This window comes from Ceratotherium simum, chromosome 13, assembly GCF_057802395.1.
Source record: "Ceratotherium simum simum isolate JZ-2026a chromosome 13, ASM5780239v1, whole genome shotgun sequence".
In the NCBI taxonomy this organism is placed as follows: Eukaryota; Metazoa; Chordata; class Mammalia; order Perissodactyla; family Rhinocerotidae; genus Ceratotherium; species Ceratotherium simum.
This window is the reverse complement of record NC_141912.1, coordinates 32,641,550-32,655,630: the sequence shown is the minus strand read 5'-3', so window position 1 is coordinate 32,655,630 and position 14,081 is coordinate 32,641,550. Positions and strand designations below refer to the sequence as shown.

Genomic DNA, 14,081 nt, shown 5'->3' with positions numbered 1-14,081 from the left:
AATCTTCTTCAACAAAAAGAGTAAGATTGGCAACAGATGTTAGCTCAGGGCTAATCTTCCTCACAAGTAAATAAATAAATAAATAAATAAATATGCATTAATGTATACTGTTATGTCAATAAAGGGCTCAGGCCAGAGACTGGGAGAAAAAATTTGCAAATCACATATCTGATAGGGGCCTTGTTTTAGAATATATATAGAACCTTAAAACACAACAATAAGAAAACAAAAAACTCAATCAAAAGATGAGCAAAAGCCTGAACAGATACCTTACCAGAGAAGATATATGGATGGCTAATAAGCATATAAAAAGATGTTCAACATCATGTGTCATTGGGGAAATGGAAACAAAAACAACAGAGATATACCATTACATACCTATGAGAATGGCCTAAATCCAAAAACTGGTAATGCCAAGTGCTGACCAGGATGTGGATCAATAGGAACCCTCATTTATTGTGGGCAGGAATACAAAATAGCACAGCCACTATGGAGGATATTCAGCAGTTTCTTATAAAGCTAAACATAGATCTACCATACAACCTACTGATCACTCTCCTAGGTATTCACCCAATTCATTTGAAACTTACATTTGCACAAAAACCTGCATGTAAATGTTATAGCAGAACACCCCTTAAGTGTGGGCTGTGCATAGTGACTTCCTTCCAAAGACTATTGTATGAAAGGGACAAAGAAGAAAAGGCACTTCACAGGGAGAAACCTGGCAACACAACCTCAGCCAGGTGGTGAAGGTTAACACTATCAGTGATCAATCAAGGGGGTATTGTAGACTCTTGATGTGTTGTCTTGAGAATGGCCCTTCACCTCTGTGGTCTTCTTCCAAAAACCTGTAGCCCCAGTCAACCAAACTCAAACTGAGGGACAGTCTACAATAGAGCTGAGCAATACTCAAAAATGTCAAGGCCATCGAAAACAAGGAAAGTCTGAGAAACTGCCACAGCCAGAGGAGCCTGAAGGAGAGACATGATTGGGACTCAACTTAAGGTGGTATCACAGATGGGATCCTGAAAGAGAAGAAAGAAAAGCTAATGAAATCTGAATAAAATATGGAGTTCAGTAATAATGTGTCAATATTGTTTCATTAGCTATGACAAATACATGATCGTGATGTAGATGTTTATATCAGGGACAACTGAGTGTTGGATGTACAGGAACTCTGTACTAACTTGGCAACTTTTCTGTAAATGTCAAGCTACGTATTCTAAAATAAAAGAGTTTATTTCTTTAAAGTAGCCCTCAGAAAAGGAATAGGGAGTGGAAGAAAAACATCATCTACTTTTCAGTTTTCTAGAGTGTTGTCATCAAGGGGCTGCAGGGAGGGGTTGTGGGAGAAAAGATGGAAACCTCAGACACAGGGCAGGGCTCCAGAGCTCTCCTCTCCTCCCATCCCTGCCCCACCCCCAAACCTGAGCCAAGGGCTGCTCAGAAGGCATCTTCATCCCCCGTTGAAGTCCTGCCTCTGGGTCAGCCACCACTGCCTAACTCAGACCACAGCCCATCAGCTCCCCTGGCTGTGCAAATAGGAGGGAGCAGAGCGGTGGCGCCCCCGTGTGGCCACAGGGCTGAGGACAGAAAACCAGACCTCCCCTTTGGCCTCTTCCAGGACTTCCCCAGCGTCTCCTTGGGCCCCCAAGAGCAGGATAGGGCTGTGCACACAAGGGGGAGCCCCATCCAGTGTCACGTTCAGAGTCTGAATTGTTTCCGAAAATACACGCTGCCATAGACCTTTTCCTCCCCATCCAATGACCATGGACTTTGTCCTCAGGTAGCAGCAAGATCTCCAGGCCGTAACAGCTGGTTCCCAGGTCCAGGGTGGACCCCACAAACATACTGGATGCCTTCAGTCTCCTGGATGAGACCTTGAACCTCGAGTCCCTGTCACTTGTTCCTGCTGCTGCTTCCAGGGATGAAGGCTCCTCCTCCAGGGAATCAGTTGTGGATTCTCCATCCCTAGGATGGAGCGGAAGAGGGGGAGGAGGAGGAAGAGATCCCCAGGGTAATGGCCTAGGAAGATGGGGAAGCTTCTGGAGGAGTGAGAGGGAGGAAATAGTCACATTAGGGGGATGGAGGCCAACAGGAGTGGAGGGGGAGGAAGCAGAGAGGAAAGGGGCCGGGGAAGGGGTCAGCTTAGTGGACATCACTGTGGGGAGGGATGGGTTCTGTGTGGGGAGAGGCACAGAAGCTCCTGGCTGGGGCGCTGAGGTCTCTGTTTTCACAGGGGTGGTAATTACACAGGTGTTAGCTCTATAACTGGCTGGTAAACTATACTTAAGTTTAGGCATTTTTCCATACTTACAGGTGTGGTATAACTCATACAACACCAAAGAAAGGGATAAGAAGAGGAGAGAGGAGGTGATTAAGGGGCTTCCCCTCTTTCAGAGCAAGACCATCCCCTCAACCCCTGACCCCTTATGCAAGGAACTGAGAGGAGGGGAGGACAAGGCCTGTTTTGGCCTGGAGGGGACAGCCCTGGGCCTGATTCCAGGGTTTCCAGAATCCCACTCCCTGAACGATGACTTCATAGCCATGTCCAATTCCTTTCCCATTTCACAGCCCTCAGCTACCTGGACACCTTCTCTTTATTTGCTAAAACAGCAGGATCCACTGCTCCAAAAAGAGTGGCCCAGGGGCCACGGACAGGGAGCTGTCCAGCGGCTGGAGGCCAGGGAGACACGGAGATGGCATTCCTGGAGCACTGAGGGAAGGACGTTGGGTGAAGTCTGGAGACCACAGTGGGCTACAAGGAGATCAGTGATGGGTCAGGGCCCAGGCTTCTGCCTAACACTTCCACCAGAACCAGAATTCGTCCCTCCCCGCTCCCCAAGCCTCCAGGACCCACGTGTCCTAACGCCATACCAAAGGACACCAAGGGTGGACCCTTTTGCCCAGGTGTCAGACCACTCACCCTCTTGAAGCCTGGAGGGCAGCACCTTTCTCCTCCCCATCCCCTGCAGCCCAGGACCCCAGCATCCTGCCTCTTCTTCCCCTTCCTGGACCAAAGCAGACATGGACCTGCTGTCTAGATCTCTCACACCTCCCTCCCTGCCACCTGCAAACCCCAAAATTAAAGGTGTTGGGGTGGTGGACCCAAAACTAATTTATGAGCCTGCTGAATGACCTAGGGCTTTGGGGGTAGCAGGTCAGGGGAGGGCTCCCCTGGGCCCCACAGGCTGCAGCTGAGCCATGCCTTCCAGCAGGGCAGAATCAGAGGATTCTGGTCATAAGTCTAGCACCAGAAGGACTGCACCATCTAAAACCCCGCGACCTGGCCAGGGCGCCCCTCTGGAGCGCAAGGGTCTGCGGAGGCAGCTGGTGGTCTGAGTTAGTCCTGGCCATATGCTTTTGGCTGGATGGGAAGTGCAGAGGGGCTCTGTGTGGCTTTCTGTCTGTTTGGCTCCTGGCCTGGGATAAGCTAGTGAGTAGCCCCTCCCCCTCCAAACAGAGACATCCCCTCCCCAATCACTTACCAGGGAACCACTTACCTCTCCTGTGTCAGTCTCAGCTTGGAGGAGATCTGGTCCCTACACTTCTTCATTCATTAACAAATACTTATTGAGCATCTGGTCTGTGCCAGGCACTGTTCTAGGCACTTTGGGATATATCAGACCAACTCAGGCAAAATCCCTGCTTCATGGAGCTTACATGCTGAAAAGACCAAGGTAGGGAAGATGAGGGAGCCTGTTGTAATTTAAATATTATCCTCAGGGAGGATTTCCTGAGAGGTGACATTTGAGCTAAGTCCTGAAGGAGGTGAGGGAGTGAGCCCTGTGCTTATAGGGAGGAAGAGGGTTCTAAGATCACCCTCTGCACAGACCCGGGGCTCTACTGGGGAAAGCACTGAGGCTACAGCAGGAATGGGAGTGGGCAGACTTCAGGAAGGACTGCCTGTAGAGGAATTGTGGGGATCTGGGTTTGTATATCTCACGTATATCTCTGCTCCCTATTTCTGTCTGAGGATTCATGAAATCCTGGAGATTGGAGGAGGATGAAGGGCCTGTGAGTGGAGGACAGTTGGGAGAGGAGGGAGGAAGCTGAGGGAGGATCCTAATTTCTCTTGTGATTTCTTCTTTAAGCCATGATAACCCATGCAGTATGTTGATTAATTTCAAAATATTTAGAGATTTTCCAGGTATCTTTATGTTATGGATTTCTAATTTAATGTCTCTGTAGTCAGAGAATATACTCTATAATTTCAATCCCTTTAAATTTAATGAGACTTGTTTTAGGGCCTGAATATAGTCTATTTTTGTGAATGTTCCATGTACACTTGAAAAATGTGTATTCTATTCTTGCTGGATGTGGTACTCAAAACATGAATTAGGTCAAGGTGGCTCACAATATTTAAGTCTTCTATATCCTTACTAGTTTTTTGTTTACTTGTTGTATTAATGAAATAGGGTAGTGATCTGTAAATATAATTTTTAATGTGTCTATTTCTTTTTCAGTTCTGCCACTTGATGCTTCATCTATTGTGGAGCTCTGTAGTTAGGTATTTATACATTTACTACTTTTGTCTTCTTGTGATACTGACCTATCATCATTATAAAAAGTCCTTCTTTGTCTCTAGTAATACTCCTCTTAAAGTCTATTTTGCTTCATATCCAGTTTTCTTATGCTTTCTATTTACATGGCATATTCCTTCACCTTTTAACTTTTAACTTATTTTTGGTTTAGTATTTAAAGTTCTTCCATTACATAAAGCATATAGTCTGTTTTGATATTTATCCAGTCTGATAATCTCAGCCTTTTGATTTGAATTTTCATCAATTTATATTTAATATGATTGTTGATATGGTAGAATGTGGGTCTATCGTTTTCTATTCGTTTTTGAATTGTCTCATCTCTTTTTCATTCCCGTGCCTCCTTTCCTTCCTTTGTTTTAAGGGAATACTTTTTGTTTATGATTTTATGTTTTCTAGTGGCTTTTTAGCCATATTTCTATTAATTTTTTATTGCTGTTGTAAGAATTGAAACCTGCATCTTAACCTTTCACCATCTACTTAAGGTAACATTGAACTACATGCAGGAAAATATAGGAAACCTGTAGCAATATAGTTCCATTGAACCACCTTTATGCTGTTATTGTCATATATATTACATCAATATACATTATTAGCCCAATAATACAGTATATTACTTTTTACTTTAAACAGTCATATGTCTTTTAAGGAAATTAAGAAAAATGCACATAAACAGAATATCACGTATATTTCTGTTACTCGTTATACTTTCTGTATATATGAGTTACCATCTAGCATCATTTCCCTTAAGCCTGGAGGACTTCCTTTAAAATTACTTCATTGCAGGACCAGTAGCAATGATTTCTCTGTTTTTATTTATCTAAAAGTGTCTTTATCTTGCCTTCTTTCTCGCTTTTTAAATTTTTAAGGTCTTTACATGAAATGAAATTCACCAATTTTAGATGTACAGTTAGATGAATATCAGTAATTGTTTAGAATCATGCAACTACTACCATGAAGAACATATAGAACAGCTCCCATATCCTAAAAAGCTTCCTCATGCCCCTTTGTACTTGATCTTTCTCCCTACCCCTAGCCATAGGCAACTACTAATCGCCTTTCTGTCTGTAATTGTGAAATTTCCCATTCCATTAGATTTTATCATTATGAAGTGTCTCTCCTTATCTCTGGCAATGCATTCTATTTTGAAATCTCTTTTACTTCTGATATTAATACAGCCACTTCAGCCTCCTTATGGTTTCTGTTTGCAGGGCATATCTTTTTCCATCAATTTACTTTCAACCTGTGTCTTTATATTGAAAATGCATCCCTTGTAAACAGCATATAGTGGGTTTTGTTTCTTAATATATTCTGACAATTTCTGCCTTTTAATTGGAGTGGTGATCCATGAAATTACTGTAATTTTTGATATAATAGATACTACATCTATCATGATATTTTTTCTGTTTTGGTTCTTCTGTTCCTCCTCGCCTGTAATGACTTCTCATCAGAAAACACAGAGCCAGAGAAGAGTGAAACAAAACCTTTAATGTCCTAAAAGAAAAAAAATTGTCAACTCAGAATTCTGTATTGCAAAATGCAATGCATAAATGCATGCAAAAATGTCCTTCAAGTATGAAGGTAAAATAAAGAGATTTTCAGACAAAAGAAAATTAAAAGAATTTGTAACAAACAGAGAAGTTCTTCAGCCTGAAGGCAAATGATACCAGATGGAAACTCAGACTCTCAGAAAAGATGAAGAGCATCAGAAATGGCAATATCTAAATGCAAAAAGTCATCACTTTTTTTTTTTTTGGCCCATTTCCTGTTACTTAATAAACATATAGCTGTTTAAAACAGCACATGTGTGGATGGTGCCTCCCAGTAACATGCAGGAGACGGGCAAACTCCTATCTGGGTCTTGAAATACCCCCAGTTGTACAAGAAAATAGACCCCCAGCCCTTCCCTACCTGAGGCTCTTCTTCCTCCAGGTCACAGCTCCAGTGACCACTGCTCAAAGGAGAACCAGCAACAATTCTCATGATAGTGATGGTGGACTGAGGAGGCAGCTCTAGGGAGGGGAGGGAAGAGAAGGGAAGGGAAGGGGCCCTGACCCCCAGGCCTCATACGGGTAAAAGGTCTCCAGAAGGGCTCCTGCTTTGTTGTCAGAGAAGAGGCACTGTCCCCTCAACCCTCTTCTAACCCCATCTCAGGGTGATAGGCTGGACAGCCCCTCATGCTGCACTGGACAGACATATCTCTGCTGTTTTTGAGAAGGCAGTACCACAGTTGCCCACTTCTGGAAGGTTCCATCCCCCGCAGGCCTGGTGTCCACAAGCTTGGTGTCCTGGGTCTGGTCCTCCTCATCACGCTGCAGGTCAGGGTGTTCTCCGTAGGGTAGAAGGCATGGGCCCAGCACCTCAGGGTGACCTCACAGTCAGAGATGGGGTGGTGGGTCAGGTATGTTTTGGGGGGAATCTGAGGGGGAAGAATAAGAAAATTCACACACTTGGCATTCCTCATGGGACACTCCAGCAGCACTCATGTGACCATCCTGAGAATGGACAGCACATTAGGGTTGGGGAAGAAAGTGTAAATTCCAGACTCTGCCACCGTGTCCACCGCCGTCCAGGAGCTCAGGTCCTCGTTCAGGGCGAAGTAATCCGCACCGACTAGGCGTACCGATTCTACCCGCCGAGGAGGCGCCGGTCTGGGACCACAGCGCCTCCACAAAGCCACCGGAGGGTGTGAGACGCTGGCCCCGCCCCCGTGGTCAGCCCCACCCACTTAACCCTGTCCCCTCGCTCATCCCCGCCCACTTTCCTCGCTCACGCGAGACAGACCCGCGGTGATTGGTCAGAGTCCGCCTAAATTATAAACAAAACCCGAGCGAATGCCCCCCGGGCTCTTCCCGGGTCGGAGATTAATGGGGCCGGGAGGGGAGGTGGGGGAAGGGGGCTGTGAGACGGAAGAGGGGCGGCGAGACAGAGAAGAAGGTGAGTGAAGAAAGCAGAACCATGGCGGGGCCGAGCCGAGGTGTGGGGGCGGGGCCGGAGGCGGAGACGCGCCTTCCCCCGGGGTCCTGCGTCCCCGCCGCGCGGTCCCCTCACCCCACCCCCGCAGAGGCCGTTACTTCCCTGCCCTGCACGCACCCGCCCCCGTCTCGGTCAGGACCAGGGCCCCCGAGAGCAGCAGGAGGAAGGTTGGGGAGCCAGGACCTGGCTCGTCTAAGTGGACTTTCCACCCAGGAACCGCGGAGACGCTGATTGGCTTCTCTAGAAACCGGACACGCAATGGGAGTGAGAACTGGGGCCGCGTTGTGAGCCTCCAGGCAGGAGGACCTGACACAGGTAGTGAGAGGGAGAAGTGAAACTCGGGGAGATGGGGACTCCCCAACACTGAGCTTCCCCGCCCCAGACACCGCGCCCTCGGGCCTGAAACCATGAAGCCAGGGCCAGGGACCTGGGACTTTGCCCTGACCCTTCTCTTCCTGCACCAAGAGCTCTTTGTCACACTGTCTCCCCGAGTCTTTGCCCAGGGCCTGAGTCAGTGATTTACAAACTTTTGGTTTCCAGATCTCTGTACCCGCTTATAAATTAGTTAGGACCTCAAAGATAGTTTTATGTGGGTTATATTTGTCTATATTTACCATATTGTGAAACCTTTTTAAAAATATACTTAATTCATTTAGAATAATATATATATATTTGGTGTGTGTGTGAGGAAGATGGGCCCTGAGCTAACATCTGCCAATCCTCCTCTGTTTTTGCTGAGGAAGACTGGCCCTGGGCTAACATCCATGCGCATCTTCCTCCACTTTATATGGGACACCACCACAGCATGGCTTGCCAAGCGGTATGTCGCCGCACGCCTGGGATCTGAACCAGCGAACCCCAGACTGCCGCAGCGGAGCGCGTGCACTTAACCACTTGCACTACCGGGCGGCCCCCAGAATAATATTAATTACCTATTACATGGTAACAGAAATAATATATTTTGGTGAAGAATTACTCTTTTCCAAAATAAAACAGCATAATGAGGAGAGCAGATCTTTTTACATTCTACATTTTTGCAAGTCTTGTCTTCCTTGTTAGAAGACTACTGAATTTGCATAGCTGCTTCTGCATTTAATCTCTTTTGGTTGAAGTATATGATAATCCAGCTTCATACAAATATGTAGGAGGAGTGTGTTGAATAAAGTTTTCAGATGACTGTGGTTATTCGTCTTTGATACTACACTAAAACTACACAAGTAGTAGTTTCTTAACGGTTATTTGCAATGTGGAACCTGAAACACTGTCACTGAATATTTCCAAATCTGTTACATTAAAATCCGTAGGTCTGTCTCATGCGTTGAATGAATCTTGTACTAATACATGATTTTTTTAAGTAATGCATTATTTCACCAAGTTATATTGATCTTCCAATGTTGACACATTTAATTAAAATTATCATATAATCATGTTGTTAATATTACCACAGATCCTACTAGAAAAGGTGGTCAGTACTGAGAAGTTGTCAAGATTACAATGGTGGATACAAGTTTTCCAAACTTTTCTTATGAGATCTTGCATTTTATCATTGGCAACAAATACTGTCAGTTGATTTTCTTGAAGGGAGAAGCTCATGTTTATTTTTGAGGAAGTGTATGTCAAATAGCCAAGACTAAATAATCATTGTTTCTCTGTCATTCGTTCTTCAAGTAAAAATGGTATTCTATGAAAAGAGCTAGGTCAGCTCACAAAAATGATTTTCCTTGGGACATAGTATTTTGGAATGTGGCAGCAGTACTTCATGTGTACTTCCCATGTCATCCTACCGGATATTTTTAAATGTGGACTTGAGAATGGTGATTTAATCAAGTTAATTTTTAATACTACAACTGTGATAGTTTTAAGTGAAACTTGCTTTTTTTCCCCTGCAATTAAGTGGTGGTGAAGATTACAATCACTGCAATTGCTGTTTGGTCAAACAGCCTCCCTTCCTGCTAAGTTTTACCTCAGTGCAAATGTCAACACAGTGAAAAAGGTAAATAAGTTCTTAGTAATGTTATGAAAATAGTTTTGACCTCATGGATCCCATGAAAGTGTCTCAGTGACTTGAAAGGTTCCACAGTCCACACTTTAAGAACTACTGTGCTGAGTAAACCATGGAGACTCTCCAAACTGGCCCCCACTTCCTCTTCACTTACCAGAATCCCTCTCTCTGAGCTGGACTCTCTGCCTCCCAAAACTTTGTTTAGGGCTCTCGCCTTGTACTCTTCTAGAACAGAACTCACATGGAGACTCTCCAAACTGGCCCCCACTTCCTCTTCACTTACCAGAATCCCTCTCTCTGAGCTGGACTCTCTGCCTCCCAAAACTTTGTTTAGGGCTCTCGCCTTGTACTAGAAAGAACAGAACTCACGGCCTGGAAATTTGATGCCAGTGACTGTCCTCAGTCTGGGGAGGGAAGTGGAAGAACAGGTGTTTCCCCTTTAGAACTGGGAACAGTTTGTGCCCGAAGGCACCAAATAGAGCTTAATTTATGACCCATTTTGGTTTTGTTCACACCAGCTTAATATTTATCCATATACCAGAGAGAAATCTGATGCAACCTGTATGAGAAATAACATTGGCCCTTTCATTTCAAATGAGTCTAATGCAGATTTGAGGCCCACAAAGCACTTACTCTGAGGAAGAAATTGTCCTATGTCTGCAATCTCCACATGATAGCCACTAGCTACATGTGGCTATTGAGCACTTAAAATGTGGCTATTGCCACTGACAAATTGAATTTTTAATTTTATGTAAGTTAAGTAGCCATGTGTGGCTAGTAGCTACCCTATTTAACAGAGCATATTTAGAGTGTTTTAGTTTTCAATCCCCCACGTCAAAAAGACACCGTGTGACTCATACACTGAAGTACATTAAAATTATCTTCATATGGAAGCCAGAGATTTGTCTACGTGGATCTTAGACATGTCCTTAAAATACAGAATGCCCAAGAAAGCTTAACTAATATATATTTTAATAACTAGATGTACAAACATTAACCAAAACATGATTTATCACCCTAAGGTCATAAGTGTTCAAAATTGCCCATCGCTGGAGCCAATCCTTGTGTATGTTACATTAGGACTCTTGGTGTTGTTTTTGTTAACCTGGTAAACATAAACAGGGACATAAGTCTTCACTTAGCCCAAGACAAAGCATTTATTGAACACAATGTATATCAAATACCTCGTAGGTCCTGTGGACAGACTTGTAAAATTATAGAGCAGAAGATGTAAACCTCAGAATTCCACCACATTAGAATTCTTTACCTATTGCTTTTATTCATACTTCTCCCCAAAATTCAAACAGTTCTGTTTCCCTTCACCCTTGGACCCTCCTCATCATCATTTCTACCTAGATGAAAATATACAAGAAATTTGTACAATTGTGGAATGAAGAATTCTCTAAGCATGACCCAAAGATAAAAACCATAAAGAAAAAATAAAACTTATCTATGGCAACCATGAACTCACAAACGTATTAATGCATGCCCATAATCAAACTCAAAGAAACATAAAGAAATTTGACAGACAAAAGATAGCATGTGTCAATGTCCTTCAGTGAAAGACCAACAGGAGCACACCAGTGGTTGAACACATTGCAGTTATTACTTGTTGCAGCAAGGGAGAATGCACACAATGGGGAACCATAGGGCATCTTAGTATGAGGGTATTAGAAAGAACATATTACAGGATTTGGGCTTTGGTTGAATGATTATCAAGAGGACTAAGGAAGCAGGGGTTTACTCTAGAAAGGGTATTGTTAGGAAGCAGGGTCAATTCTATGGCTGGGTGTCTTAATCAATCTTATCTATAGGGAGGGCACACTAGAGCAAGGATCAAGCAGCAGTTGGAAAAGAAGCAGCCATGTAACTCATATAACCCAGCCCAGGAGATGTTCGGTACTTTGTGAGCTGCACAGTGCCTTGTTTTACTCTGTGCTTAGACAAAATTATGTGACAGTCTTGTTCTGTGTCACTTTATCATGGTCTCAGTGTGTCCTTGTCTGATGTTGGTATTTCGTGAAATGGTTTATGTCAAAGAGGAGAATAACACGGCCTAGCTGTGAGCACCAGGCCAGCTTCAGACAACACTGAGGTCTAGCTGTAAGCGTCAGGCCAGTACTCTGGGGTCAAGGGCTTCTTTTTCTTCTTTCTTATATTCAATATATTTAGATGCCTACATCTCAATTGGAAAATAATTAAAGACTATTAGAAAACAATTTGGAAAAGAAGAAAAGCAAATATCAAACAAATATATTATTAAAAAATTGGGACAAAAATGAGAATATGGAAGAAGAAGTGAGAAGAAAAATTAAAATCTATAAAATCTATCAGCTTGGCAAAGATGAAAGTAAATGATGAGAGTATTGGTGTTTTGTATTCTTTTATGAGATGGTCAGTCAAGTGTGGCCATAAGAGGAGACAGAGGAAAGGCTCAGGAAATAACAAAGTTTATTATACTCACAAGTCCTAGAGACAGAAGGCACACCACACCACACAGGGCACATGGAAAAGCACCGAGGTCATCAAGAGACAGAAGACAGGAGGGAGAGGGGCAGGGCTTACGCTATGGCCTTTATTGGGGTCTCCTTGGGAAAGCCAAGGCAGGGCAGGCTAAATAGATTAGGATTGGCTAGTATGAATAATTTCAGCAGGCTTTGAGGTGGTCTTTAATTGTCTGGTACCTGGCCCTGGGATGATTAAGGCAGAAGAATATTGCCCCTTGGGGTACATGGCCAGATACGGGAGGTAGGGCTCTGGATTGGTTAGTTTGCATATCAAAGGCACGCTCCTGGCTGGGCCCTAGCCCTGGGAAGGGCAGTTTCTCCTCAGCTAGAAAGTTTTTTAAAGATGTCAAAACATAATAATATACAGAAAATAGGGCCGGCCCTGTGGCTTGGTGGTTAAGTGCGCGCGCTGCGATGCTGGTGGCCCGGGTTCGGATCCCGGGTGTGCATCGGGGCACCACTTCTCCGTTCATCCTGAGGCCGAGTCCCGCATACAGCAACTAGAAGGATGTGCAGCTACAACATACAACTATCCACTGGGGCTTTGGGGGGAAAAATAAAATAAATAAAATCTTTAAAAAAAAAAAAAAAAAAGAAAAGAAAAAATACATACACAATGCCACATGGTAGGGAAAGTATACCGTCATAAGTCTTGATGGGTTGAAAACTGGTACAAAATTTCCCACGGGCATTTTTGCAAATGTCTCAACAATTTAAATCGACGTACATTTTGACACAGAAATTCCTCTTCTGGGAATTTATCCTAAGAAGATAATCACTTATGTTCCCAAAAATATGTTCACTGAATTGTGGTTTATAAAAGCAAAAGAATGGAAACAATCTAAATGTTACAATCAATATAATGATGGTAGCTATGATTAGTGGACTATTTAATACATGTCAGGCAATTCTACCGTGTGTTTTACATAAAGAGTCAAATGTAATTCTCAAATCCACAAGGTAGCTGATATGTGATCCCTTCGTACAGACACAAAAGGAAGACTCAGAGAGGTTTAGGAGGTGGTGGAGCCGGGGTTGAGCCCAGGAGATTTTCTCTCAGAGCCTTGTTGACTTGTCTTTCATTGATTCCCTGTCCATAAGGTAGGCAGGTCTGACTCTGCACCCCATGCAAGTGAACTGTTTCAATGTCACAGAATGTTCTATGACAGGAAGCCACTGGACTCAGAGCTCAGGAGGCCATCAAGGGTGTGTGCCTTAACTGCCCAAACCACACTAAAGCCTATTCATCCAGTGTATATTTCAAGGCCTCCAGTGAATCAGGAGATCTGCTAGACAGTGGAGGTACAATGAAAAGTGAAAGTAAAATTGTGCCTCTTTTGTGCACTATTATGAGGGAGATAAACATTTAGCAAAACTTACAATGATAAATGTAAAATCCCTATCGAACTAGGTGCTGTGAGGAAAAAGTCCATGATATCATGAAAGCAGATAACCAGGATATCTAACAGGTCCCCTACCACTATTATCAGTAACATCTAAAAGATGCAAGAAAAGATATGGCATGAAACAAGATGAAACAAGAACAACATTACATACAATCAGAGCACAAGAAGGACCCTTGGAAATTAAAAATATGATTATAGAAATGAATAATCCATAGATGAATTGGAATATTAAAGTCATACCCCCAGTAAGTAGTTAGTACAAATGGAAAAGTGATGGCAAACAATAGAGAAGAACTATAAGAATATTAGGCTATTGGGGCCGGCCCAGTGGTGCAAGCGGTTAAGTGCGTGCACTCCACTGTGGCGGCTGGCTCAGCTGTGGCGGCCGGGGGTTCGCCGGTTTGGATCCCGGGCGTGCACCGACACACCGCTTGGCAAGCCATGCTGTGGTGGCATCCCATATAAAGTGGAGGAAGATGGGCATGGATGTTAGCCCAGGGCCAGTCTTCCTCAGCAAAAAAAGAGGAGGATTGGCAGATGTTAGCTCAGGGCCGATCTTCCTCACAAAAAAAAAATAATAATAAAATAAATAAATAAAATAAAAGAATAGGCTATCAATCAAGGAATTCCAACAACCTAAAAATACAAG

At 43.8% G+C, this 14,081-nt stretch overlaps 1 pseudogene; it reads right to left on the bottom strand.

Moving 5' to 3' along the window:
* Positions 1 to 6,009: 6,009 nt before the first annotated feature.
* The window catches only part of LOC147915664 (class I histocompatibility antigen, Gogo-C*0202 alpha chain-like), an 81,927-nt pseudogene continuing 73,855 nt past the window's right edge, over positions 6,010 to 14,081 (bottom strand).